The sequence below is a fragment of the Plectropomus leopardus genome, chromosome 17 (genome assembly GCF_008729295.1).
Source record: "Plectropomus leopardus isolate mb chromosome 17, YSFRI_Pleo_2.0, whole genome shotgun sequence".
In the NCBI taxonomy this organism is placed as follows: Eukaryota; Metazoa; Chordata; class Actinopteri; order Perciformes; family Serranidae; genus Plectropomus; species Plectropomus leopardus.
Genome location: NC_056479.1, coordinates 9,191,250 through 9,218,586, shown reverse-complemented (window position 1 = coordinate 9,218,586; position 27,337 = coordinate 9,191,250). Strand labels below are relative to the sequence as shown.

Below are 27,337 nucleotides of genomic sequence, written 5' to 3'. Positions count from 1 at the left end.
AAAAGGGCGATGCATGTGGCAGGCAGCTGGCAGTAGTGACTGACAAGTCAGGTGAGCGCCGTGGTCTTCTCAGGCGTGCAGATCCAGCTCCTCTGACTGATCTGAAGTGGCTTCAATTAACTGGAGCAGCCAAGTGTAAGGGAGGGGACTGGAGGGGGGGATGGGCCCCAGACAAGCCTCTTGACAGATTTGGGGGGGGTGGGGGGCAAGAGGGGTGGGGGCCTTCTGACAGGTCTTCTAATGCCCCACCAACTCCAACCTTTCTCCATCTCCTCTTAGCTAATTACTAAGTATCCATATGGAGACAGTTGTCACTGTGATCACAGCAAATTGGCTGTAACTGCGGGGTCAGCAAGGACTGTCTTTCACTCGCGCCCACCGGCACACACATCCAGTCTAAACACACACAATAGTTTTCATCATTTTGAGTTTCCTGAGAGAACAGAAGCCAGGAAATCCAATATCACAGGCACTGCCTCATGTACATCTACAAAACCATATTCATGTTGATTCTGCATGATGCTCTGTATGTATGATAATATAGAAAGGAGGTGATTAAAATATCCCAGCATTTCTCAACAAATCCCACACACAGATTTAATTTTCATGGATATATGCAGCAATGCTGATGTTAGACGACACTGCCAAGTGAAATGCTAGTTTCACTCTGAATATGTAAAGGTAAATCACACTCCAAGCATGTGGGAATGTGGAGAATAGATTTGAACTGTGTCCTGGAATTTCTCATGTTGCTGCATTTGCCTTTTAAAACAAAAAGAAAGATTCACTTTGTTACACATTTGGTGAAACAATGAAACTGCAGGCGAACCTGTGCACGCCAGCAGGCCAGTATGTCACATCAATAATGCACAGTAATTTACTATTTTCTCCCCTCAGCACGCACAAAAATATGTGTATTGTGGCCTCTTACTGAATAGAGTGTGCTGTTTTACACTGTCTTTTCATCTAGCTTTTGCTCCTGCTTTCTTGCTGTTCTTGCTAGTTTTACATTACCTAATTAACATGGAAAGTTTTTTGGGGAGGCACGAAACACACAGGCACACATAATTTCCCCTCAAGGATTTATTTTATTGTTGTTTTTTTTTTTTTTTGGCCTCTCATGTAAGCACATCCTCCATGCCTCCGCCCTCATTTCCCCTTCCAAAAACCTGATCTCCTTCCTTTTTTCCTCACTTTTTAGTCTTTTATTAGAAGTAGTTGCAATTTCCACTTTTAAACGACGACTGAATGCTACCTGAAACTTCTTATCCATGCTGCCATTTATATGATCAAGTGTCTGCTGCATCCTCTGTTCTCTTGCTACTTGGTATTCCTCGACTGGTAGCCTTTAGATCTTCTGTCACCTTCATTCTTTTTGAAGGTTTTTGTTTTTCTATTCATGCCATCTACCTTATTTCTCATTCTGGACCATCAATTTCCGCTTACCCACTATTTGGTTCAACACGAGCCATCTGGAATACGTGTACACGTCTCAAAAAGCAAAACAAAACATAGTTTGCTTAAGAGAAACTACTGAACTACAACTTAGTAGCTCATTATTTTCCATGACTTGGTTGCAAAGCAGACTATAAAAGACAACATTATAAGTATAAGCATGTAAATCAAATTTAATGTGGACCTATTATACAATATTGCTCTGTATGCCTATGCTGACAAATCAGTTCATAACACTTGGTACCAGGGAGAAATGTATAAAATACGTAGTTAAGACTTCAAACACTTGAACCAAAACAAGGCCTCCAGTTTAAAACATTTTGAAGTTTAAGAGCAGTCAAATGTGCTCATGATACCTCTCTAACAGCCCCCCATTTCAGCCTCCCTGTTCCAGAGTATACACCATTTTCAAATATTGGTACAGACCAACACCCTCCCTTCCCTCCCCCAGATCCTCACCCCATTTGGTACTCACCTAGATCAAAGTCCCTCACACATCTGTTCCGGTTGTTGCCGCTACGACTCGCCAGCTGGACTCTGTCCGTCAGGTCTCTCTGTCTGTAGGTGTGTCAGTACTGCATGTCTGTCCAAAGCCTGAGCTTCTTGGCAAGCTGCAAGCTGCAAACGCAAACAGCGGAAAGAATCAACAAGACTGTAGTTGTGAGAGGGAGCGTGGGTGTGATCCAGTGCCTTATCATATTCTTGCAAGAGACTCCTTGTCAAGTTGACTGTTTGTGTGCGCACCTGTTATGTAGGAGACTTGAATGCAGAACATTTTTTTGAGAGTATGTTTGCTTGTGCTTGTGTGTGTGTGTGTGTGTGTGTGTGTTTGTGTGCGTGTGTGCGTGCGTGCGTGCGTGTGAGAGTCTGTGTGACGAGATATTACAAAGACACATGTTTTACGAAGAGGTAGTGAGGTTTACACAGTGAGGCGGAACAAAGTGGAACAGAGGCCCTCCTTACGTAATTACACCCAGCATTAAAACACTAATCCAAATACAAACTGTATCTGGACTGTATCCAAACAGCAAACTAAGCTAAGCCACAGGTGTAAACACAGCCATGAAGGAATGAAATCTCATTTCCACAAATCAAATGATGGTGCTTATGGCAATGAGATATAAAGCAGGCTCAATGCGTCTTTAATACTTCTTGGGGTGTATTTACACTGACCTGTAAATGTGGATAAAAATCTTTGCGGATATACAGTAATTCAGACGTGCATGCTGCATGTTAATGTGATATATAAAGGCCCCACAGAGACCCCAATAACAGTACAACCATCTGACAGAACAGACCCACAGTGGCACTCAACTCTACCGTAGAGGTATGCTCTGGCAGTCTCATTAAAATCCTCCAAGTCTAATTCACTTTCAAATACCACCTCTACCTAAATAAACATGACCGCCGCTTACTCATACTTCACATGCTTGCCAACCACAGAGCCAACTGGATTTCACAAAGCAGACCGGTTGTGTGTGGCCAACCATTATTCGAGGAAAGTCTGCAGCAGTTTATAACAAAATGTCTAAAGTTAAAACGGCCCCAGTGATGCTCGTTGGGCTCATAACACAGCCAATTCATAAAGATGCCTGACATTTAAGACATTTAAAGTAGAAATAGCTGGCTGATTTGAGTCAATTTTCTTTTACACTCAGCTCATAAAGTAGAAAGCTGCATTTTAAATCGGGCATGAATGACTTGAAATCAGGGCAATAGCTACAGAAAAATTAGTCGCAGGTTGCCTCAATAGTTAAATAAATTCTGACACGAACTAAAACACTATTTGGCCCAGATTTACTGAACAAAGAATAGGTTACTTTTTTACACTTTGCTTCTTTGTATTCATGACCAGTATCCAAACTGCCTATGGGCTTTTACCTCAGAGAGAGAGCGGAGGTGATCTACATGAATGAATGAAATATCTTAAGATCCACATGTTTACAGATACATAGCAAGGAAATGTCAATCAGATGCAAAATACAGAGGCTGAACCCTGAGAGAAATGTCAAAAAGAGAACCTGGCTCTGTATGGTCTGTGCTTCTGTGTGTGTGGGGCCAACACCATCTGATCAATAGCTCACCTGAAATGAATATGTGATCATTGACTCGACGAAGCAGGCATTCACTCGACAACTGACAACAAAATAGACGCATCCTGGATCTATAGGCCCCATTTTAAAAATCAATTTAATACCAACCTGGTTATATAAGGCATTTTCGACAGAAAAACTGACCATCCTGCCTAATAACACCCCTTCAGTATACAATATATTAGCACTGTTACTGCTTTTGATATGTGACATTTAGCAGATGAAATTGAGAATGTAACTTCAGTAATTCTTTTGACTAATATCTTTTCAGTTTTCACATTTGCATTTTCACTTATTATAGCATCGCTACACAGAACATTGGATATTTTCAAATAACTGCACCGCTTCAGCACACAGCTTTATACATTAATACTTGCAAACATACTCCTTTAACTTTACAGCAAGGTGTCAATTTAGGGATTCAGCATATGATTGAGAGCCACACAGGAAAAAAAAATGCATTTTGCAAGCTGTGCATCGAAATCGCTCATTTTAGCTAACAGTACTAGCATTGATGACAGAGTGTAAGTCCTGCGCAACTTATGAGGTGCGTTAAGTTGCTAAACAACCAGTAACTGTTCATATTATTCCTAATAAGAAGGGATGGGCAATTTGAGTTACTTTCATGATCAAGTACTCTCATTAAATAATTACACAGAACTCAAGTACTCACAAAAAAAGTAAAGTAAAAATATGAATAGAAATTGGCAAACAGTGCTACGAGAAATACATTTTTCTAACAGTAAAGCTTCAAATGGCTTATCAAATAATAAATCTAAATGATGCTTCACATATAATGCATGCATTACATGTCACCATCAGTGGCTGCACAAAATGTTTCTGAGGAACTACGTTGGCCCTGGGGCCGCAACTTGAGAAACTATGGCTTAATTGCAATACGATGTCAACAATAATATGCTAGTGGTGAGTTAATAAGTCTACTTATTGATTAGCTGTGCAACAGAAAATTGATTGCCATTAGTTTTATATAATCAATTAATAGTTAATTATATCAGGCAAAGATTCCAAACTGGTAAAAAGACATCACCCTCCGTCATTTCTCACTATTGCTTCCACATAGAATAAACTAAACAGTTATTATAATAGATATATAAAAGAATTGAGTGTATGAGTATATTTGAGGGAGAACTGTCTTTATAGTGGTTATAATTTATATTTTCACATATTAATGGATCACATGACAACTTGTTTGTGAAACATCTTGAGTTTAGGGTCCGCAACTTCACTGTTTTGGTTCACCGCTTTCATAACATAATTTGTAGCTATATTCGGCAAAAAAGCTCTAAAAAGCACCTGCACACTACCTGTCGCACACCAAACAGACAAAGTTGGCTTCCAGTAGGTGAACATACAGCCAGATGTTTTCCTCTCGGGGGTTGTGGAGAATATCTGATAAAAAGTCAGTGTTTTGGTCACAGCTTGTTTGTGCTGCCCCCATGTGGGAAAAAAAAATCAGTTATTGCAGAGAGAATGATGTTCTGAACCATCACTTCTCTCTGCTATAATTCCATCATGAAGGAACAGCTAGCACAATAACAACAATGTCCTCAACTTTAACATCTTCCTCCTTCCTCACTGTTTTCTTAAAACTAACAATGGTTGTTGTTTTCATTGCCTATACTTTCTATGTCCAATATACACAACGAGCAGAGGTATGATACTGGGTTGTGACCACAGGAAATGAAGTATGACCTGGAGCTTGTAACAACCCCATCAGCAGCTTAGATAAGCAGGATGGGACCCGGCCTTCATGCCCTTCCTGTCCTCTCTGTCCTGTGTCATTTGCCCTCCTGTGACTCTGGCAGTCTCAAGTGGTCAGTTAAGACGAGGACGGATGGCAATAGACAATCCAACCAGTCATGGCACTGAGGCCTGACTGGTTGACCACGGCAACGTCTGAGCATCATGAGACAGTGCAGTCTGTCTGGGAAAAAAAAGTAAAGAAAAGGAGGATGGAGCTGCCAGACAGGGGGGTGGGAAACAAAAATACAAGAACATGGAAAATAGAAAGCAGAAAATTGAAGAGCCGACAAGACACAGAGGGGGGAGAGACAGGATGAAAGATAGGTCGATGTACAACAGGCTGATGAAATAGAGCGAGAAAGACAGAGAGATAAAGGAGTAGAACAGCAGCTCAAACAATAGTCAAGAAACAGAGAAACAAAAAGACGGTAGACACACTAAAGGGATAGAAGACAAATTAAGCAAAGGGCAGAGAGGGACACGGAGAGATGGGGGTACCCCAAAAAATAAAATAAAAAGTCAGACTCAATTCTCCTCTCAGAAGAGGGGAGTATTAAAGCTGGCTCCTCTCCGTCTCACGGCTCTTAAAACCTATATAGATTTTTAAAAAAGCCAATGCGTAGAAAGGAACAAAACGCCAGGAGGGGTTACATCAAGCGCTTCAATACATTCAAAAAGAGCCACAGAGGAAGAATAACTGACACAATTAAGAGCATAACTGTCATCACAGCCAATCAACCCAACGCCGCCCACACACGGGTACCGAGCAATAGACCTATCATGAAGAGGGATAAAGAGATGCTAATTCCCCCCAGCGATGCAGCACTGACTACTAATAGTGAACAGCAGATACCTTAAAGGCCTAAAGGCTACAGTATTCTAATGCAACAGAGACACATGTACAAAATCGCTCCATCACAACACGTTCCTGGCTCCTTTTCCATCCTGAGAGAAAAGCTGACATTTAAATATAATCCTGCTGACATGCAAATTAAGTGCAGCCAATTCCATAACCCAAACGTGCATCAAGAAATAAAAAAAAAGACTGATGTGTAAATCTAAAGCCAATCACAGGTGGATGCTTGCCTTCACTCAATAAAACACAAACTAAATTTAATAAGCTCTCAAGCGCCTCCACAGTGACATTTCCTCTGCCGTTCCTCCATTTTTTACAGCTATCATTCACCATACCCCCCCCCCCCCCTGCCGCCATCCCCTACTCCACCTCGACTCGCTCAGTTTTTCATTCTAAATCCACTTCTCTGCCTCCACCTTTTTCTCTCTCCATCCAAAACAACAGCCATTCCAGAAAGAGGGCCATCAATCTTCTTCAATGAGACCAGAGTGCGAGGGAGTGCCAAGGCTAGAGCAGATTACTATCTCTCCTTACCACCACTCAACACTGGATAACATATAGAAGGAGAGGATGGGCAGGTGGAGCGGCAGGGAGGGTCGAGAGCGAAACTATCTCAGATAGCGGGAGGACACATTAGATCTTAAAAGCCTCAAACAAACTTCCACCCCTGTCAACATCGGAGGCCTGTCAAGTAAAGATGTACGGCAGCTGAATTTAAAGAACTCTAATCCTAACTGGCAACTTCAAACCTGACCCTTGGTTTATTTCCACAGAGAGCTCCGCTAATGGAAAGACATGAGCTACGCTGCAGCTTTCATCTCCGGTAAACAGCTGGCTTTGTTGGAGGATGGATTGGATTGGTCATCATTATACAAAAAAAACTAAATTAAATTAAATCCACATCATCTGCTCCCAAAGCCTGAGGTGACCTCTTAAAATTGCATTAGAGAAAAAAAAGAAGATTTTTGCTTGATAAATGACAATAAATGACCATGTTGAGGTTTGACAGCATTTAACAAAATCTAAAGTGATTATCAGATTAAATGAAATTTTGTTTGATGTTTGGCTTTACTGTAACTGTAACTGAAACAAATGTATTCACCTTTTCAACGCAGCCCTAACAATTACGAGTGGACTCGAGCATTCCCGTAGTTTCAATTAACCAAAAGGGTGATATGTTATTTCTACATCAGTTTCAGGAGTCGCTTATTAAAACTGGCTTAAGAACCAAAGGGTGGCCATTCAAGTTCAGCACGGACCACAGAGTTCAGTTCAGACTCAGAGACTTACAGAGTGTGGACTGGTAGCTGGAAAGGTGCCAGTTCACCTCCTTGAGCAAGGCACTAAAACCCATAACTGCTTGGATCATGAAGAAGCACCATCGATCTAGCATCTGCATGTGTGTGTGTTAATTAATAAATTAACAACAAAATCCCAAGAGGGATTAATAAAGTACCTCTTCTTACATACTTCTTACATCCATGGCAAGTGTGATTTAAGACTTCTTAAGACTTTTTTAATGCTACCTGGGATGAAATTTAAGAACAACAGAGGCCAATTCTGAAGATAAAATCATGTATGGACATTAATTAGTCAAGGTTAGGGGAAATTTAATGTTATTTCAAATAAGTATTTATTGCAACATAACATGAATCTTTGTGGATGTTAATGCAAGAGGCAATCACTAAATTAGCAATATTATTTTTAAGTTACCAATTACTTTAAGCTATTTAAATGTATTGTCAAAAAAAGATTCATCAATACGCCATCTCCAATGTCTAAGCATTTTTAAGTCTTTTGAGAGATTGATTTAAGACACTTCATGCCATTTAAGGCCATATTTTAAGATTGATGGATTTGATGCCTTTTAAGACTTTTCAAGGATCCACAGAAACCCTTAACTAATCTGAGAGAGTCAGATCTGTAAATCTGCTAATTTCCAAAATGTTACCCAATTCTATCAACTTTTTCAGTACTAGCATGTGTGTGAGTAAATAAAAAAGAGGTGGGGGACATGATGGAGCAGCTGACGTTTAATCACTTGAAAGGACACCCCAAGCAAAATGTGTGTATGTGAAAGTGAGTTATAGAAAGTGTTAAATTCTAAACTTACAGCTTCGTGATATTTAAAAAGTCTACAAAGTGTGTGAATGTGTGTGTGACACAGCATTGACACTCACAAAGGTGGAAAAGCCAGAGCCGTGGCCTTGCAGCCGAGAGGAGTTTTTAACGAGCCGCCTCACTGCCTTGTGTGCGTCTGTGTGTGTGTGTGTGTGTGTGTGTGTGTATTGCAGTGGCAATAATCCACACACACAGAAACACACGCACACTGTGAAACACCAGTAAATCCAAGTCCAAGTGTGTGCTTGTACTGAGGAAAGCCCATGAGAGAAAGAGATGGGATACATGGGAAAGTGTGGAGGAGAGATTTTGCATAGAAAATTCTCCTTTTAGCAGCTAACACAAGTGTGGTGTAGCAAAGGCTCTGTGATCTCTTATTACTTATACAACATGGTCTCTTCTCAAGCAACCATGTTCAATCCAAGGACACAACAAGACCACCAAGCCAGCTCTGACAGCTACATCCACAATTGAACATGATAGGGCTAATCGCTATGCAGCTTTCTCGCCGAGGAGAACCTACATGGGGGAGTTTTGTCAGGCATAATAAACTCTCCTTGCATTGTCACAGCTCTGTTGAGGAGGAAGGTTAAACTTGGAGCTGTCTGTAAAGCTGTCCCTCTGCAGCAGCAGTGCTCTGACTGGAGATCAGCGTAGTGTGGCTTCTGTTGGGCCTCTGGGCCACACAGTGAAGGAGAGGAGGAGGAGGCGGCAGTGGGGCTCAGCCTGGCGCTAAAGACTTTGACACTAACATAATCACTGATAATTGATTCGGCTGGTGAGGAAGGTGTAACATTAAAAGATAAAAACGGCAGCGGTGGTGTCAGTGCAGCGCTCGGGCTTAATGTGAGCTGATGTGGCCAACGCTGCCTGTCACACACCGTCTAATCACACAAGAAGGGACATACACATATCATCACATCACTATCAGCACTGGACCCGCTCAGCACCCTCAAAGGGGCTTTGATCAGCAGTGGGCCGAGGGAAGTGACGGGGCATACAGGCCAAGGACGAAGGGGAGCTAGAAGAGGAGGATGGATAGTAGACAGGCATCCTTCACTGTTGCAGGATGACCATGAGATATCACATGACAGGACAGAAACAGCAGGGTATATCAATGACGAGCACCCAAGGTTCAAACAACTTAGTGACAATAACCTTGTTCTGTCCAGTGACCATAAAACATACAAGCAGAGTTCATTTTATTCAGATCTCTTTAAACTGATATGAGTTGCTACAACTTGATGTTTGATTTGGATACTGCAGTTTTCTGATGCAAAGACTAGATACTGTTTAACAATGAATTAAAGCTAAAACAATGAGAGAATATTAATCAACAACTATTTTGACGTCAGATTCATGGATGAAGAGTAGGGCTGTGAAACAATTCATTCTTTTAAATTGCTTCAAAGTTCAAGTTTATCAAGTAAATCAAGTTTTCAATTCCATTATTTTGCATTTCAAAACAATTATATAGTCAATGAAACCGTAATGTATATATACACTGGGAGCATGCCAACCGACATCTACTGTCCTCCGACTATGGATCTGTAAATGAGTTTATACAATTCAGTGTGTCTTCATCTGGCCAAATAAAGGTTTAATAATGATAAAATAGCAATATCTTCCACCTCCAAGCTCAAATCTTCCGAGCTAAAACTTTCCTTACTCTCCACGCTTATACTGACAGCGAGCGGCATGTGTGGGGGTTTGAGGAAGAGAGGGCATCAGCACTGTAACCTACATCACGGCTTTTTGCTCACGACTGATTTGATGTTTCCATTTAAAGAACCCAGAAAAAAATGCAGATGGAGTATGCCTTTGGGTCATTTATCAAGCAAAATTGCCAAACATTAGTTTCAGCTTCTCAAATTTGAGGATTTGCCGTATGTTCTGCTTTACATCACCTAAAATTTAATATAACTGGGTTTTGGACTGTTGGTCAGAAAAAACAATTTTCATTTTAAAACTTCACCTTTGGCTTTAGGAAATTAAAAGTTTTATACTATTTTGTGACATTTTACATAGAAAATAATAAACAAATTAAATGATAATGACAAAAAAACTCCTGTACTGGCTAGGGCATATGCTTAAACAGCAACCAGCAGTGGGTTCTAATACTTTTGATAGGGAATGATACTTGTTTTAATGTGTTTGGTTTAAATGTCCTTTAAATCTGTATTGCTGTGATGTCTCATAATGGAATTCAGAATTTCAAGTCTGCACAACAAATTTACACTTAGGTGCTGATTAAAAAAAAAAAAACTTGCTTTACACTTACAATAATCAAAACAGCATAACATGCAGCTTATTTTCTCATTTATATTCTTATTAGCTTATAATGAAATGACGACTACAGTACTATGGCCTTTTCATTTTTTAGAGTTAATAAAAACATTTTTAACCTGCTCCACCTGTGATTTGAGCAAACGTCCCGTTTCTTAACATGGTATAACATGGAGCGCCAATTCTACTCACTCTCACAGCTTTGTTATTATCGTGTGATGGAGACACATGAGGTAAGTCTAGTAGCGGTGACTGGGGTGTGCCTATCTGCTGAGTGAGCTGATGAAGACGGAGGGCTCCCTGCAGCCTTACAGTCAGAGCGCTGATAAATTGGCCAGCCTCTACCCTTTCCCCAACTACAGGAAGGATGTGTGTGTGCATGAGAATCAGCATGGACGCCCGCTAGACTAGAACTGACAATATTAAGTGGCAGTGCCACAGTTTTCATGAACACAGGGAGGCCAGGAGAACCAAGGAGCAGGAAGGCCTCTATTATGTCACCTAACAGTAGACATAAAAGTAGCCAGTCAGACTATCTGTCCTCCTCTACAGCACCAACAGACTCACCTTTCCAAAATAAGGGTTGCTGAGTGAGTACAAACAGCATGAGACAGACAGACAAACACACATTTCCACCTTGAGCCGCAGACATAAACACACACCTCCTAATGTTGAAAATGGCTGGTGGAAGATCAAAGATTTTACAGATGTTTAACAGAACCATTGGAGCTCCAGACCGCAGGGGGCGGATATCTTACAGAGGAGCAAGGGAGGAAAGAGGGAGGCTGACAGGGAAAAAAGGGAGTAATGGCAAATAAGACGGGGAAAGGGGAGCAGCGAAAGCCGCAGGCTGACGACGGCAGGGAGAGAGGAGGAAGACAGGGATGAGGAGTAAGTGAGAAAATGCAAATGAGAGGCTGCCAAGCAAAAGAGGAACGAGGGGAGGGAGAAAGTGAGAGATTACTATAGGGACTGTTGGAAGAGAATCTGAAGAGCAGAACAAAGCTGACAATGAAAAAAGTGCAGTGGAGGGGGTTAGAGAGCACAGGAGGAAATTGCAACGCATGAGACATGACGAGAACACATCATGCCGCCTTTTGCTGCTAAAATGGACCACACGCTTTCTTATATGTCCTTCAAAAAGTAGTGCTGGCGGCTGTAGACATCACAGCACAATATGTTCCAAGAAACAAAATACAGGAGACACAGACAATGAAAAGATGAAGAGATGTGGCAGGAAAGAGGGAGAGGTATAATAAAAGCATGGGGATGATCCCCAGAGAGGTGGCCAATGGCATTTGATTGTCACGGGCCAGAGCCACAGGGAGGAAGAGGAGGAGGAGGTGGAGGAGTGTAAGCAGCAGACTAAGAGGTAGCTCCTCATCTCAATCTTGTGCTCCCTGGCTCTTCTCCACCAGCAGCTGGAGGCTAAACTTAAGCTCTGCCAACAGACACTAGGGAGAGAGGGGGTCATCTACAATCACCAACCAAAACAAAAATCAGGGACGCACATCTGCATCTTTAGCAGAGAAGCCAAGAGTCCCCTGATGTCTGCCCACAGCAGATCTCTCAGAAATGTGGCCACCACAGCGCCTGTGCACACAAACATCCTCTGCACAATCGCCATAGAGCGATGTCAGCCTCCTCTCCATGAATATTCATCTGCCTCATTAACACTCAAGTGGGGAAACACAGCATATTGCATGAGACTCCTGTTACTTGGAGAGAGGACGAGAGTTGAGGGAGGGAGAGGAAAGGGGAAGAAGAGATGGGACACATGGCGACTGTAGAGGAAGCAAAGGGGAAGAGAGACTGAGTAAGAGGCAAAGCCTTCTTTTCAGTGCCAGCAAACTTTTTTTGCCTCTCGGGAGTGGGGGGGGGGGGGTGGGGGGGGTGGATGTCCTATATTGTTCGGGGAGCCGATAGCCTCCTGTCGCTTTTCCTTATGAAGCCAGACTAGGGCAGTATGAAAGCAGCGTCAGCAGCAGGGACAGCACAGCGGGAGCACAGGATGGGAATTACAGACCATTTTACCCTGCAAATCCTCCAGCAATAAAAGCTTTAAAACAGCTGCAATTTTTCCACTAATGTGTTGCTGTTCACAATAACTGCTAAACTGTAGGGGATACGTGTGAATACACCTCAACACAAGCTGCAGCCCAACAGCCGTTCATGCAGCCCCCGTCCCTGTTCGGTAACAAAACATGTAAAAAGCCAGGCTGTCTCGTACGCAGACACTGATTCTGTCAGTCCACTCAGTCAGACTCTTTCTCTCTGAGCCACTTGCCAACAGAGACACACATGCAGACAGATAGTACCACACATAGAGAGAGGATTATTTTCTCTTTATGTTGTAATGCCAGTGAATCTCTTAACAGGAACTGCCAACAGGGGAAATCTCCCATCCTGCAGCTGTTTCCTCAGAGAGAATCTGGAAACTGTAGAAACAGAAGACTCTATTTCCTTGACTTTTTCTCTATGACTTTAACAGAGAGAGCCGGCCACTGGGGGAGGAGGAGATGAGGCAGTCCAGCGATGCCCAAATTTTTTGCCCCACCAGAGTCACTCTGGTGCTTTAAAGGGCACTGACAAATCCTGCGGTACCATAATTGGACCAGGTCTCTGGAAATCAATACTGCTGCTTACATCAGGGGCCTCCACCAAAGCTATTTCATATTCCACCTTCTACACACAGTTTCTGACAAAAAAACCCTTCAATTTCAGAACAGTATGAAATATCGATTTCACAGCCGCGATTCTTACTCTCCCTCCGCCTCCTCCCGTCCTCGCTCTTTTTCAGTCCCCTACTGTTGACACGCAACTCCTTTCCCAAGAGTGTTTTGTGTTGGGGGTTAGGAGGGTGAAGTGGCCCTTTCATATGAACTTCATAATTTTAGACCATTCAAATCCCTTACAAGTGGTTTTACTTGAATCGGTATGTGACAAAGTCCTCTACAAGAGAAGTTTCATTAATCATAAGGGCAATTAATGTCTTTTAGTTCTTCAAATATCTGTCAGATATTCAGATTTAACAAAGATACAGACTGCAAAGATACTGTGATATTTATTAAGTGATTTACAGATATTACTCTGAAAGCAGTTGGAGCTGCAAAGGACTCAAGACTAACTTTTGAAAGTGGAGGCCCCAACCATCAGCTTTTGGTCACTGAAACTGAAAATACAGTTGCCATTTTTTGTCACCTTTGAGTAAAAAAGATATGATGCAGTTATACAGTGCGTCAGTGTAATAATGAAAATGTAACCAAATGTTTTTTAAAAACGGAAGTACATTGTCCCCAGAGAGCAGCAGAGATTCAGCCAGAGACATTGAATGTCAGATTCATAATTTTGTTCACAACCTTGTGTTGTCCGCAACAAGTTATTGTTACTAAAGAGAGAAAGGCGCTGTTTGGTGAGCTAGACATACCAAATTAAACAATTTGGTTAAGTGTAAGATATCTCACTCCATGCTTTGCAATACACTTATTTTAGCCCAAATTGAGAGAAATATTAAACTGACCACATGTTTAGCAGAGTTGGTGCAATGCTGTCGCTACGGATGATGACGGCAACAGTAGCTCAGCACACTGTTTTGAAATCTGATAGCTAACATCCCCAAAACAAAAAAGTAATTAAAAAAAAACATTGTTTTTACTGAGTTACCTTCTCAAACAATGCCAGGCTAGCTAGCATCATTACCTCCTGTATGCTTAATCGGTCCTGCAGCTTATCAGTCACACCAAATCAGATCTGTTCTTTATTTGAAGCAGATGAGGCACCGATGTAAAGTGTCTCAAATTTCAGATCACACGCGGAGTGAAAAGTTTTATAAGGACTGCTCGATTGGCTGCGTTTGTCTTACAAATGGCAATGTTCATTAGCCACCTATTATCCCCATTTTTTCCTAAGTTAAAAGTGGCTGCCACTGATGGCAACCGAAAGCAAGAGAATTTGTTAACAGTTTCTCAAAACGGCTGCCAACAACTGCCAACGGCAACCTGACAACCGTTACTGTCGAGCCCTACTGCATTTCTTTAATGAAAGGTGCTATATGTAGTTGAAAGTTGTTATAATTATCTAGTGATATAACAAACAATAATCTTTATTATTAAATAATATGTTGATTTATTAATTAATTATTATTATTATTGACCATTTTTTCAAAGAAATATTTAAGAAGTAGTGAAAACAAGCCCCAAGAGCCCAACGTCACATCTTTAAAATGATGTTTTAGTCTGAACACCAGTCCAAATCCCAAATACACTAAATTATAATAAAACTAAGAAAACCAGAAAATATTGACACACGAGAAGCTGGAGCCAAAAATTTTAGCATTTTGGTCTTGAAAAATTACCTAAGTGATTAACAAATCATCTAACTTAATGCCATTTCATTTTTTGTCCATCAACTAGTCAATTAATAGACTATTATTATTATTATTTGATATTAACTAACTATAATTATTATCAAATTGTATTGTATATCAAATTGTAACTAGAATTATTATCAAATTGTACATTACAATGAAGGAAATGTTTAATGTCAAATAATAATATCACTTGAAATTTGTAATATTGAAAATATATAACTGTGTATATATTTACTGTATATGAGTAAGCTGTGAGAGTGAGTAGTAATTGATTTCTTTAAGGTTGTAATTATCAATGTAATTTGATATCTAAACTCCATTTCCTCACTTCTTTACTATTTCACTGCAATTTTAATCACTGTCCTCACAACAGTTTGTCAGACTGGGCCTCTCTTTACTTTTGGCTGTAATGTATTATTCTTGCTGCCATCAATATTTTACCTAAAAATGATATCCATCTCAAATGCCAAATCAGGCAACATTTCAGCCATGACAGAGCTTGATCTGGTAATCAAACCATTAGCGTGGGTCACCATTTTCCAGGCTTTAAATGCCAGATAATATCAGCAGAATTGGATCTGACTTTTGGGCAGTGACACTTTTAACCAACTGTGTTGTCATTAATTCATATTCAGATGGCTTTCCTGGGTCACGAGTTTTGCTGAGCAGCCTGGCAGAGACCGGGGACCTGACCAGTTCAAATCACAGGTCCAAACTCAGCAGGCATGCATGATTTAAATACATCTAAATGGCAGATGGCAAGAGAGCTGGCTCGTGTCTGGCTGCGAGACAGAAGCAGTGATGTAGGAGAAGCAGAGGATGAGGCTGCGTATTAGAGTGAGGAATGGCTTGGCTTGTCTTTAAGATTACTTTTCCTCTTAAAACATTCACTTCATCTGTGTCACTCCTGCTCCCAACTTGTTATTGGAAAATAGGAACGCTGGAAAACCATTCGATGCCAGCACTGTCTGCATCAGTCACACACTGACACACACATACACACAGAAAATACATTTCATCCTCCATATCCGCAACAGCCAATAGCACTGGCAGGCATTTGCGACCCCAATCCATATTTCAATTTCCCTCCTCTCATGCAAACTAATTCAATACTTGTTGCCTTCCCTCACAAGCGATCTGCAATGTGAGAAATGAGCTTCTTCTCAAGCTGCATCTATAAAAGGCCCAATCAGAGAGATTTTTGAGTGGGCCTCTGCCTATATCAATTATGTCTTAGTAGGTCTGCACATGGGAAGATTCTTGGAAGTAGCATTAAAGGATAGAAAATTAGTGCTTTTCAAATTCTCACCACACTGTCATAAAATGCAGATTACTTTTCTCCATATTTTGTGCACTCAGGATGCATTCAGCCCATATTAGCTACATTTAAAACTCATATTTTACATCACACACTGTCAGCACTTAAGTCAAGAGCTTAACTACTCGTGTTTTCAAAACCAATTAAATAAGCATTATGCTAACAGTGGGATGTCAGTGGAATGAGCATTTAAAACATGATATACTCTAATTTGAGGTTTGACCTTCAAAGTGGAAATCAGGTCAAAATAAATAATGCACATTCATTTTTTTCTACATTCATCAGTTCCCATTTGTGAAAAGTCCCTCACAAAGCCAGACAGAGAAGTGCCAGAGCTTTAGGCTGTGATGCCATCGGCCAACACTTTTTGGAATTGATCCATCGCCACAGCTCAGGAGCCAGACTGGCCACAGTGACGACGAGCCCAACTGGAGGGGGATTTACGTGTATTCTCTTAATCAGGCTCATTAGTGAGAAAAAAATCCGTAAAACTCTGTTCATTTTGGGATTCTACAATGGATTTCTGACTAGGGAATGATTTCCAATGACTTTCCCCTCACTGACTGGTATTTGATGTACTAACTGCTGTAGCGTTTTACACTGTGACGACCTAGAAAAGACTCATACATCTTGACATCTTCGCCTGCAGCACCTTCAACAAAAGCAATTCCCCGAAACCACACAGCCAAATAAGGATAAGTGTAAACAAATACAGCACATGGCTAGCTGGGTGCAGCAGAGTCACACAGAGAAATGGTGCAGTGCAGAAACATTTTGTTTGTAATAATTAGGGATGCATCAATGCACTGTTTTAGACTGTTTTAAAGCTATTCAATCCTTCATCACACTATCTTTGAATGAGCACCAATTCAACCATACACACTTATTAAACAATCTTGAATTTAACCTATTTTAACATGAAAAGCATTTTTAATGAATCAAGACTTTTTAATATATATAACATTGTTTGTCAGGGTGGTCCTTTGTTTGCTTCTGGGGATGTTTTGGTCACTAGATTTGGCTGCGGAGTAAGTGCTCTTGACTTTCATGATATCTTTGGTACAAGCAGTAGCACACAATGCAGCAGCCCTGTGCAGGTGTGACTTTGCACATGAAGGCTCAGAGATAGCATTGTCTTAACTCTCCTGCTCAAGTTGTGAATCCACAGCACAGAGCAACTTAATTTGACAGCCTCTGGCTTTTGTTGGATATTTAGTGTCAGCAAGAACTGTTGTTGTGAAATGTTGTGAACATGAATTTGTCATTCACAATGTAGCATTATCAGGGAAACAACAGGGTGCATAACCTGTTCCGTCTATGAGTTAACTGTGTCCTTCCATCCTGGGGAGGATCTATGTTTGTCACAAACATTATTTTCTACTCTCTCCAGGACAACAGGAAGACAGGACCGCAGGGTGACAGGACACCGTTTGTTTTGTTTGCCTAGCCCTCCTTTAAGTCTGCCCAATATTGATGTAACACAATTGATGAAGGCCATGTTATTTCAACAAGGCAAATATCAACCTTTAACGATGTGTCACTGATAAATCAGTGCATCCCTAGCTAGAATCTACAATACTAAAAAATAATCCTCACTGCTTACTTAAGACCACTAAGGTGGACAGTATGTACATTTACTGTCAATGCATTAGATGAAAATATACAAGCATGTGTATAAGTATGTACACACCAGCATACCCGTGTTTATTTAATGTTGAAGAAACAGCAAAAGATGAGTAACAGCACTTGCTCCAACTCTGGCGCCTGGCTCCACTTTTCCTCACAACTCTTTCGCCATGTAAAGGGAGAAGCAAGCAGGTAATAGCGACAAATTTAGGGGCTTAAACGGCGACAGCTTTACGATGCCTGAGCGGCCTCTATGACTCCATTCCTGTCAGATTCTATTAGCTTGGCCTCCACCGTGTGTTTCGATTGGCTCTTGGCCTATTCCCAGCAGTTACAGAAGCACCTCCCGTAAATAAACCAAATGGCTGCTTCTTGTAGTGTATGAAGAGGAGGGGGTGGGAGGCTCTGGGCAGCTGGGCGCTTGTGTGTAAAGAACATCTGACAGAGTGGTTGAATAGTTTAATATACAGCGCCCAGCTGAATGGACACAGTCGACTAGAGGGAGAGAGCTCGACACACATCAGCCTAAGAGCTTAAATTTGACTAGTGTTTAAAAAAAATACAAGCAGCCGGGCGAGAAAAGCACTTCTAAATCAAGACAAGTGGCCTCATTCCACTTCACACACACACTCCGATAAACAAAAGAAAAAGTGTGTCTATCTGCCAGCTGCCAGGTGTAAGTCTTAGGAAAGGCCACCTGTCTAATAACTGTTTTTGATGTGTACAGCTCAGTAATATGAAACTGAGCATCTGGCCTGTCCCCTCCAAACTGATCTTGTTAACAGCATGCAGATCTGTGTTCCTCTTATATAGAATTTATTTCACCCGAATAGGTTTTGCCCCTACCAAAAAACCTAATTTTGTGCTTATTAATTCAACCAATCAGAGCTTCAGAATGCAGTTTTACCAACATCTCTCAACTGCCAGCTGTCCACTGGATATTTTTTTAAGGAGCACTCTGAATTTCCTTGACTTTGCGAATGTATTTGTTGTCGGCCACCATTAATGAGAATCGTTTGAGATATTTTGAAACCACATCACTTGTTCTTTATAAACCAAACAGCCCAAGAGTGTAACAAAATGGAATAATACATGGCCATAATTTTTAAAATAAAATGCTTCCCATGCTGCGACTGAATTCAGTTTTTCTAATGGCTTTGAGATGGTCTTTGAAAAAACATTTTCTTGCACAGATGGAAATACTGGACCGCAGCTCAGTGTAGCCTGCTCACACAAAAAAAATGAGTATGACTATCAGCTACATGCTACTTGAATTTTAAAGAGAAAAACATCTACAAAAACACAGCAAAAAATGACTTGGGAAACACATGCTGTATTTATTATTTAATAATCAAAAGCATACTTATGACAAAATGTATTGTGAATATTGCTTGCCGCTGCATATATGACTGTCACTAATCTTTATACTGTTTCCCACAGAATCAAAATCTATGTGTGGTGGTAGCTGATGACAATGTGGGTGGGGCACAAATAAATGAATGTGTGGGAAACAGTATAAAGATTAACTTATGACAAAATGTATTGTGAATATTGCTTGCCGCTGCATATATGACTGTCACTAATCTTTATACTGTTTCCCACAGAATCAAAATCTATGTGTGGTGGTAGCTGATGACAATGTGGGTGGGGCACAAATAAATGAATGTGTGGGAAACCCTGCTTTATATGCATTCTCTTGTTTTTGTATTGTTCTGTGTGGGCCTTTGTCAAAGCAGACATTTTAACTTGTCATTGCAGGAAAAGCATGGGCATAATTAATACCACTAACAATGACTCTGCTTCATTTAAAGTAACAGCTCACCCCAAAATCAAAAGATACATATGTTTCCTCGTACCTGTATTGCTATTTATCAATCTGGAATTGTTTTGGTGTGAGTCGGCCGAGGGGATGTCTGCATTCACTCATTTATAATGGAACTAGACGGCACTTGGCTTGTGGTGCAAAAAATTAATAAATTCAAAAAACTCACCAGCTATGTCTCTTTCTAGAATTCATAACCCGGTTATTCAAGATAATTTACAGACCATGTCTTGAGCAGTTTCATGTAGGAACTATTTTCTTTCTACCAAACAACACCCGACTACCATATCATCCCACAGAAGGAAGTGTGCATCAACTGCTAGCTCACCTAGCACCACTGTGCTAGCTAATGTTTCAGCTTAGGCGAGGAGAACGCCATTGTTGCCCTGTCACAGGCATGATACACTTGGCAGTTGTACTTCAGTAGAAAGAAAATAGTTCCTACATGAAACTGCTTATAACAAGTTCTGTGGATTACCTTGAGGAACCAGGTCATGATCACATTGCTGTAGAGTTTTTCAGGTGTTTATTTTTGGAGCTTTATACACCCCAAGTTGAGTGCCATCTAGTTCCATTACACTAGAGAATAGGCCGACATCTCTACTGCTGATATTTCCAACACTCTGCAACTCACATCAGAACAATCTAGACTGATAAACAGCACTACAGGTAAGAGGAGTGAAATATGTTTATTTTTGATTTGGGGGTAAAATGTCACTTTAAGAATTTAAATCAATGAGTTATCACAGTGGCAGGGCCCTAAAACTAGTGAAGCAAAATAAAGGGCAGTCCTCGTTAATGTTATTAATTTTGCATGTGAATTTCCCTCTATATCATGCCAAAATGCCTGCAGTAATTATGGCCTATTATTTCTTCTTTGCTGTAGTAATTTTAAAATCAAACTTGAAAATTTGCATGATCAGCCAATAGAAAAAGTATTGCCTCTATACATCATCACCCATTTTGTATAATATTACAGTATTTACGGTCTATTATCGCTCTGGTCAATATGTCTTTATAACTCCTGCTGTCATCAGATTCTTTTTTGTGCTGAGTTCAGGGGAATTTTGTTGAACTTTAGACAACTGTGACTTACTTGACTGAGTGATGACCTGAGAAGGATGGACTGTATTCTATTTATCAGATAGAGATACAGCTTAATAATACTTCTAACAAACTTTCACACCAGTATAAGTCATGACCGTGTCAAGAATCTCTTCTACCACCAGTAAAGAAACTGTGTTTCAGTGTGAGAGAAGCAGAAAAATGAAAAGAATGCCAGCGAGTTATCTTTGAGATTCAAATACTTTCACCCATAGACTGTTGTGAATCAAACAAGACTCCCATTCAGAGCTTTTCTGAACTCCCACACGCCTCCCTGCACATGCATACAATTCAAGCACAGCTGAGCAGAAAACACTGTGGGACAAGCCAACTGAATTTTTAACATGCATTTAGATTTATACAAAAAAAGACAGGACTTATATTTGTGCCTTTTTCCACAAATTCACAGTTGCCCCATTTATGAATATATTTCATTTTCTACTTTAACACATCTTTAGTCTTGCAACTTGCCTATAATGCAAAACAAAGTTTTATGAATTGATTTGTTTTCTGATTTGGTCATTTGTTTTGAAAGCTTTCAATCTGTAGGCATGCCCTGCCCTGATAGGCCAGTTTCTTTATCAGTATAATTATAAAATGCAGTGTTTAAGAATTTTTTTTACATTAAATTAATATTAATGCGGCTGTCAACTCAGTTGTTATTGCCACAACAACCCCTGGCATTACTGGACGTAACACAGAAACATTGGCAATCACAGATTTTAAATTTGGGGGGAAAGACCGCACAGTTATTGGATCGGCAAACTGCATCAGGGGAGAAAAGATTGGATTGGTGCATCCTTGTTAATTGGTTTTGCGAAAAGTTTCACTCCTTATGGCTTTAGTGGTAAGCAGTGATGGACTGTAAGTGCATTTACTCAAGTACTCTACTTAAGTTGCCTAGAATTTAGTAGTACTTGTACTTTACTTGAGCATTTTCATTTTATGCTACTTTATACTTCTACTCCTCTCTATTTTGGAAGCACCTCTTGTACTTTTTACTCCACCGTTTTTTTTTTTATTAAGCATTCGAATGTACATTGTAACTTTAGTGCTGCTTACACATTAATGCACCACCAACTATAATCAAGCGTTATAACATACATCACGGCTACTCAATGACAAAGTCCATTGGGCCGAATTTTAAAACCAGGAAATGCCAATGGACCAGATATTTTCAACAGTGAGCAGCCTATTCAAAACCCATTTAAAAAAAAAAAAACAAATGCAAATCAATGTAGTTAGAAATAACAACATTTATTGTCTCACTTTTAAGAGACATTAACTATCAATATTAATCACTCTCCACCAGATGATTAAATTAAATGAATTTCTTTAAGTACTAACCGTGGTTTAATTCTGTGGACTTTGATGATCACAATTCTGTCTCTGCAAATACATCATTTATTCGAGCTGGCTTTAAACCGCTTTTGGAGGAGGGAAGGAGGGAGGAAGGGACAGGCAGACAGACAAATGAAGAAATCGGAGGGAAGGGACAATTGGATTTTGTTTTTTAAATTCTTGAAGTTGTGAAAAAGACCTAATTTTTCTTCAAGTGTAATTTTTAAGGTGGTATAGGCCTGCATGTAATGTAAAAGTAAACTTCTTCATTGTTGAAATTCTGACTGCTTGCTTTTTTATAATCAGTATTTACTTGTACTTTAACTTTCATTACTTCAGTAAATTTATTTTGATACTTTATTTTGATATTTAGTATCAGACAGCCTACTTTAACCTTTACATAATTTTCTGGGAAGATATACTTTTACTCAAATACTTCATCCACCACTGGTTCAGTACATGGACTTTACATTAAGATTAAACAAAGATTGTATAAATGCATTGTAAAATACTAAAATGTAATGTACATAAAGGTATAAAGATATAAAACTCTTTATATGCAGTCTATAGTTCAGTGTCACGGTGCATCCTGCAGCTGTCCTGCACTGCGCATGGACATGCAACAAACAGGATACTTAAGCAGCGCAGGAGACTACACTATAACGTCTTTGCTTGTACTGGGCTCATTATTTTGCATGTGTCATAATTTTTTACACAAGTAATTTCTTCTTTGGACCACACGCAACCGACCGACCTTGGTATGACACAGAAAATGACAAAACGCACCCGAAAAGTCCTCACCACTATCTCGACATCACACACATCAAACATGAGCCGTTACTTACCTGCTAACATTAGCCAGCTAGCGGCTAACATTTAAGCCCCGTAAAAGTGCTCGCAGCGTTAAAGCAAGCCCAAACACACGTTGTACAGGGAAGACAGCATGAGATACAAGCGAAAGGTGTAAGGAGAGACCGGAGTGTAGCTTTTAAACTCACCTTTGTTTCGCTGTTTCACGAAAGGGATGGAGGATTTTTGACAGAGCTGTCACTGCACTTCCGGGTTAGGCTGTGACGTATACAGGCGCACAACAAGCGGCTGGCCATGCTGGGATTGTTTTGGTTTTCACTCTGGGTGTCACACTGTAAATTAAATGGATTTATTAATTAAACTCCCTTTCATTTAACCTGTTATGTTAGATATTACTCATTCCAAACATCATATATCATACTTCTTACTCCACTACATTTGTCTGATAGCTTTAGGTTACATTTTAGATGACAGTTTTTTTATCCTCTTCCTGCCTCGTGAAAACCATTTATCTTCAGATGTGTTGATTTTGAATGTTTGTGATAAGCTAAAGGATTAAATGTTGCTTTATGTGTTGAGAACATTCTCCCACTTCTTGTGCTAAATAAATTATTCAAAACCCTCTTGGATCAGCTGGAAAATGCATCCTCACAAGGCTGAGAACAGGGCTGTTTTTGTGACGCCATCAAAAGTTGATTTTTAAAGATATGCAGTTCTCACAGGACAGTCACACTACAAATATGTGATGATCCTATTGAATATGATTTTAATTTAAACTACCAAACAATATGTAAAGGAGTTTAAATGAGCACAACCCTAAACATCTAGGCTACAGCTAGGATTAATGCAGCACTTGTAGTTACCCGAAAACATATAATAGTAAAACACTGTCAGGGAGTATTTTACTGTACAATGAGTACTTATTTACTTACTTATTTACTTTTAAACTTTTAAATGCAGGACTTTAACCTGTAGCAGAGTATTTTTACAATGTGATTTAGTACTTTTACTCAAGTAAATGGTCTGAATACTTCTCCAACGTTTAACCCTTTACATCATTGGTGCAAAAATGGTGATTAGTTTAGTTTGATTTAAAGATTATTTATTACTTATTAAAGTTTATTAAAGATTAACTGACTTTATTGAGAAATAAACCAGGGTGCAGAGGTGGAAGAAGTATTCAGATCCTTTCTTTAGGTAAAAGCAGGTGAGTATCAATAGAAACCTGTAAAGCTGAATGTAATAGTATACTCAATGGCCCCTGTGAAAGGTATCTTATTTTCTGGACTGATTTTTATTATTTATACTATAGGACATGTTTATATTATTGTTAGCTGGCAGAGGGGAAGCTAGATTTATATCAGTGCATCATATGTTTAAACTCTGCATATGTCTTAAATTATTTTTTTTTTAATCTGCAAAGTATTGGGATGCCAAACAACAGCAATCTGCAGGATCTTCTCCTTACTTTCCAAAGCACCTGAATCTGAGGTAGTAGGATATGTGAATATCTCCCTATAAATTCATCTCTAAAGTAAATAGTAACAATAGCCGCAACTGATAAATGTATTAGAGTAAACTTACAGAATTTTCCTCTAAAATGTAGTACAGTAAAAGTGTGAAATAGCAGGAACTAAAGATACTGAAGTATAATCTTGTAATGCAGAGAGAGTAAACGCAGTTACATTTCACCACTGTCAAAGAAACCGATACAAACAAGATACAGATTAACTGAAAAAAAATTTAAAAAAATAAGTTCTTCATAGTAAATGAAAGTATACCTTCTTAAGTACACTTAGAGTCATAAATAACATAATCTGAATGTTAGGACTGTGGGAGGAAGCCCACACTGACCCATGCAAAGTCGATAGAGAAAGGCCCAGCAAACAGTTTCGAACCCTCTTGCTGTGAGGCAATAGTGCTTACCACTATACCACCATGAATATTGCACTTTTCTGATTTTTACAAAGCAGAGGGATAATAACTTCCAACCGTTAGTAGACTACTGATTGCCACAACAGTGAAGAGGGACAAGGGAAGGACCCAAACAGTCAAGGCAGCAGGAAGACATCAGTGGTTTCTTGAAATTTAAGGCTTACATGCAGGTAGGCAGACAGGCAGTCAGGTACTGAAGTAGGTGGCTTAAGAGCAAACATAAAATCTGACTTGGCAGCATTACAGCAATAAGGAAGCAGACCAGTATATGTGGTGAGAGGCTGATGAGGGAATAAGATGCAGGTGAGGAGATGGGCGGGGCAGTCAGGTGATGGGGAAAGGAAGTAAAGTCCAAGGCCCTCTGGTGGATTGGTGGAAAAAGGCATTAAGGGGCCTGGGGAATAGATAATGTGGCTGAGAGACAGATTGTGAGACAAATGTTACTCATATGTTTTAACAAAAGAGCTGGCCATTGGCAAATGTCCCTCCATGGACAATAAAGATTATCTGTATAAGTGGTTCCCAACTGGTCTAGCCAGGGGGTCCAGATTTTTCCTTACTCATTAGTTTGAGGTCCATACATCAAATAAATGACTACATATTCAATTTTATTTCACAAAATGTAAACAACACATGGGCTTAGAACACAATGAAAGACAACATATTGCAGGATTAACCCTTTGAAACTCTTTTTGCCAATTGGCATTACTTCATTCAAAACAGGAAGAAGGCAATGGGAAAAATACATAAATGAATAAAGTTAAAATAAAACAACACAGAAATGACCATGAAAAAAGGAGCTTAAAAATTATAATAATTTTATAGCTTACTTTTAAATATGTTATTGTGATAATTATAATATAGTAAAAAAAATCACAATGTGTTTGTGTTTCAGTGGTTAAAATACTTGTGAAAGGCATCTGAGAGCAGCACAAAAGTGACATAGCTCCAAAAACTTAGTAAATAAATAGCAATGCAACCAAAAAAGTGACAAAAACACTGCAAAGGCGCAGCATGTTTATTGGCCAAGTAATACAAAGAATGCTTGCCTGAAATTCAGTGTGAAATTCAATGGATCCGTGACCCACTTTTGGTACGTGACCCACCAGTTGGAAACCACTGCTCTATAATTTTTTTCTCTGAAAGAACAGGCACCTCTATGGTTAGGCCAACTTTTTCTTAAATGATCCAGATAATGAAACAGTACGCACATAAATATGTGTAAAATGTGATATTTCTGTTATTATTGTTATTATTATTATTATTAGACATCAATGTTGACGACATGTCTCAAAGTAAAGATAACTCTGTCTTTATTGCAGAATGCTGTGCCCATTTTCCTTTTCAGCTGGGGGCCTGGTGATTTATTGTACAAACACACACAGATAGATTTTATTTTTTTGTCACCAGTAATTGCTGCACTTTATTCTCAGAGTTCTGATCAATACAAGTGTAAATTTCTGTGGGGTTTTTTTCATGGAAAACCCTATTAAATTGAGGAACTTTGCAATACACATATTTTTTGTGAATTACTGCCCTCCGTAAAGTGGGTCATCACATCAGGATATATGTGCAGGCACACCATGTGAGGTAATGCAACAAGCAATTAAAAGCATACTGAGTATAATGCAAAACATAAACGATGGTGCAGTGTCTTTGTGAAGATTTACAGCTACACTGGTTTGATGATATGACATGAAAAGATGTGCTATAATGTGATTATGATCTTGATGCCAGCATTTAAATTGGCTCTGAAAAGAATGGCACGCAGGCTTTTTTATGTTGCAGATGTGAGTAGGTAGTGTTGCAGATATTAAGTCACCGCATGTGGGTAGCTGCCCATGTAGGGTAGCTTGGCAATTTTCGCAATCTTATAAGAATATCATAATATGATTTTCTCTTTTGAAGATTTAAATCACATTCATCCAACTTCAACAAAAGCACTTGGGATGCGCCGCGGATCTGCTGTGATGCTCATCCAAAAGGTTGTCTGGTGGGATATTTAGTTTAAGGAAAAGCAAATTAGAAAGATAAACAAAAAAGGAAGAAAAATCTGGCAATTGAATAAAGGGAAGAAGTTGTTATGACACCTGGATTGTTTTCTTCTCAGGAATGTTTGATCTCTTGAGGAGCACAATGCGGCAGGGATGATATTGATAAGAGTTTTTCACAGGTAGAGCTGGCTGCTCTGTTGTGTGAAACAGTCCCACAGTTCTGAATTGTATACATCTGTGTTGCTTGTATTGGGAATAATAATCCAAATTTCTTTTTTCATCATGTTGTTATTTAATGTACAGTGCATCCCTACATGATTCATAACATGGAATTTTCCCCAGCTGGTGGGATGCTTCAGTTCATGAAATTGTATTACTGTGTGACAATCCCAGCTTACTCCACAGGTCTGGCACCGTGTTCAGCCATGGCTCCGCTCTGGAGT

At 39.7% G+C, this 27,337-nt stretch overlaps 1 protein-coding gene across 1 annotated transcript in view; it reads right to left on the bottom strand.

Annotated features, from left to right (window-relative positions):
* The window catches only part of LOC121957147 (speckle type BTB/POZ protein), a 100,072-nt gene extending 74,941 nt beyond the window's left edge, over positions 1 to 25,131 (bottom strand). The window contains exons 1-3 of the mRNA XM_042505670.1: positions 25,065 to 25,131; positions 23,154 to 23,297; positions 1,931 to 2,073 (exon numbers count right to left, since the gene is read on the bottom strand). The gene's annotated coding sequence lies outside the window, so the exon portion shown is untranslated. The remainder of the gene's footprint in view (positions 1 to 1,930; positions 2,074 to 23,153; positions 23,298 to 25,064) is intronic.
* Positions 25,132 to 27,337: the final 2,206 nt, after the last annotated feature.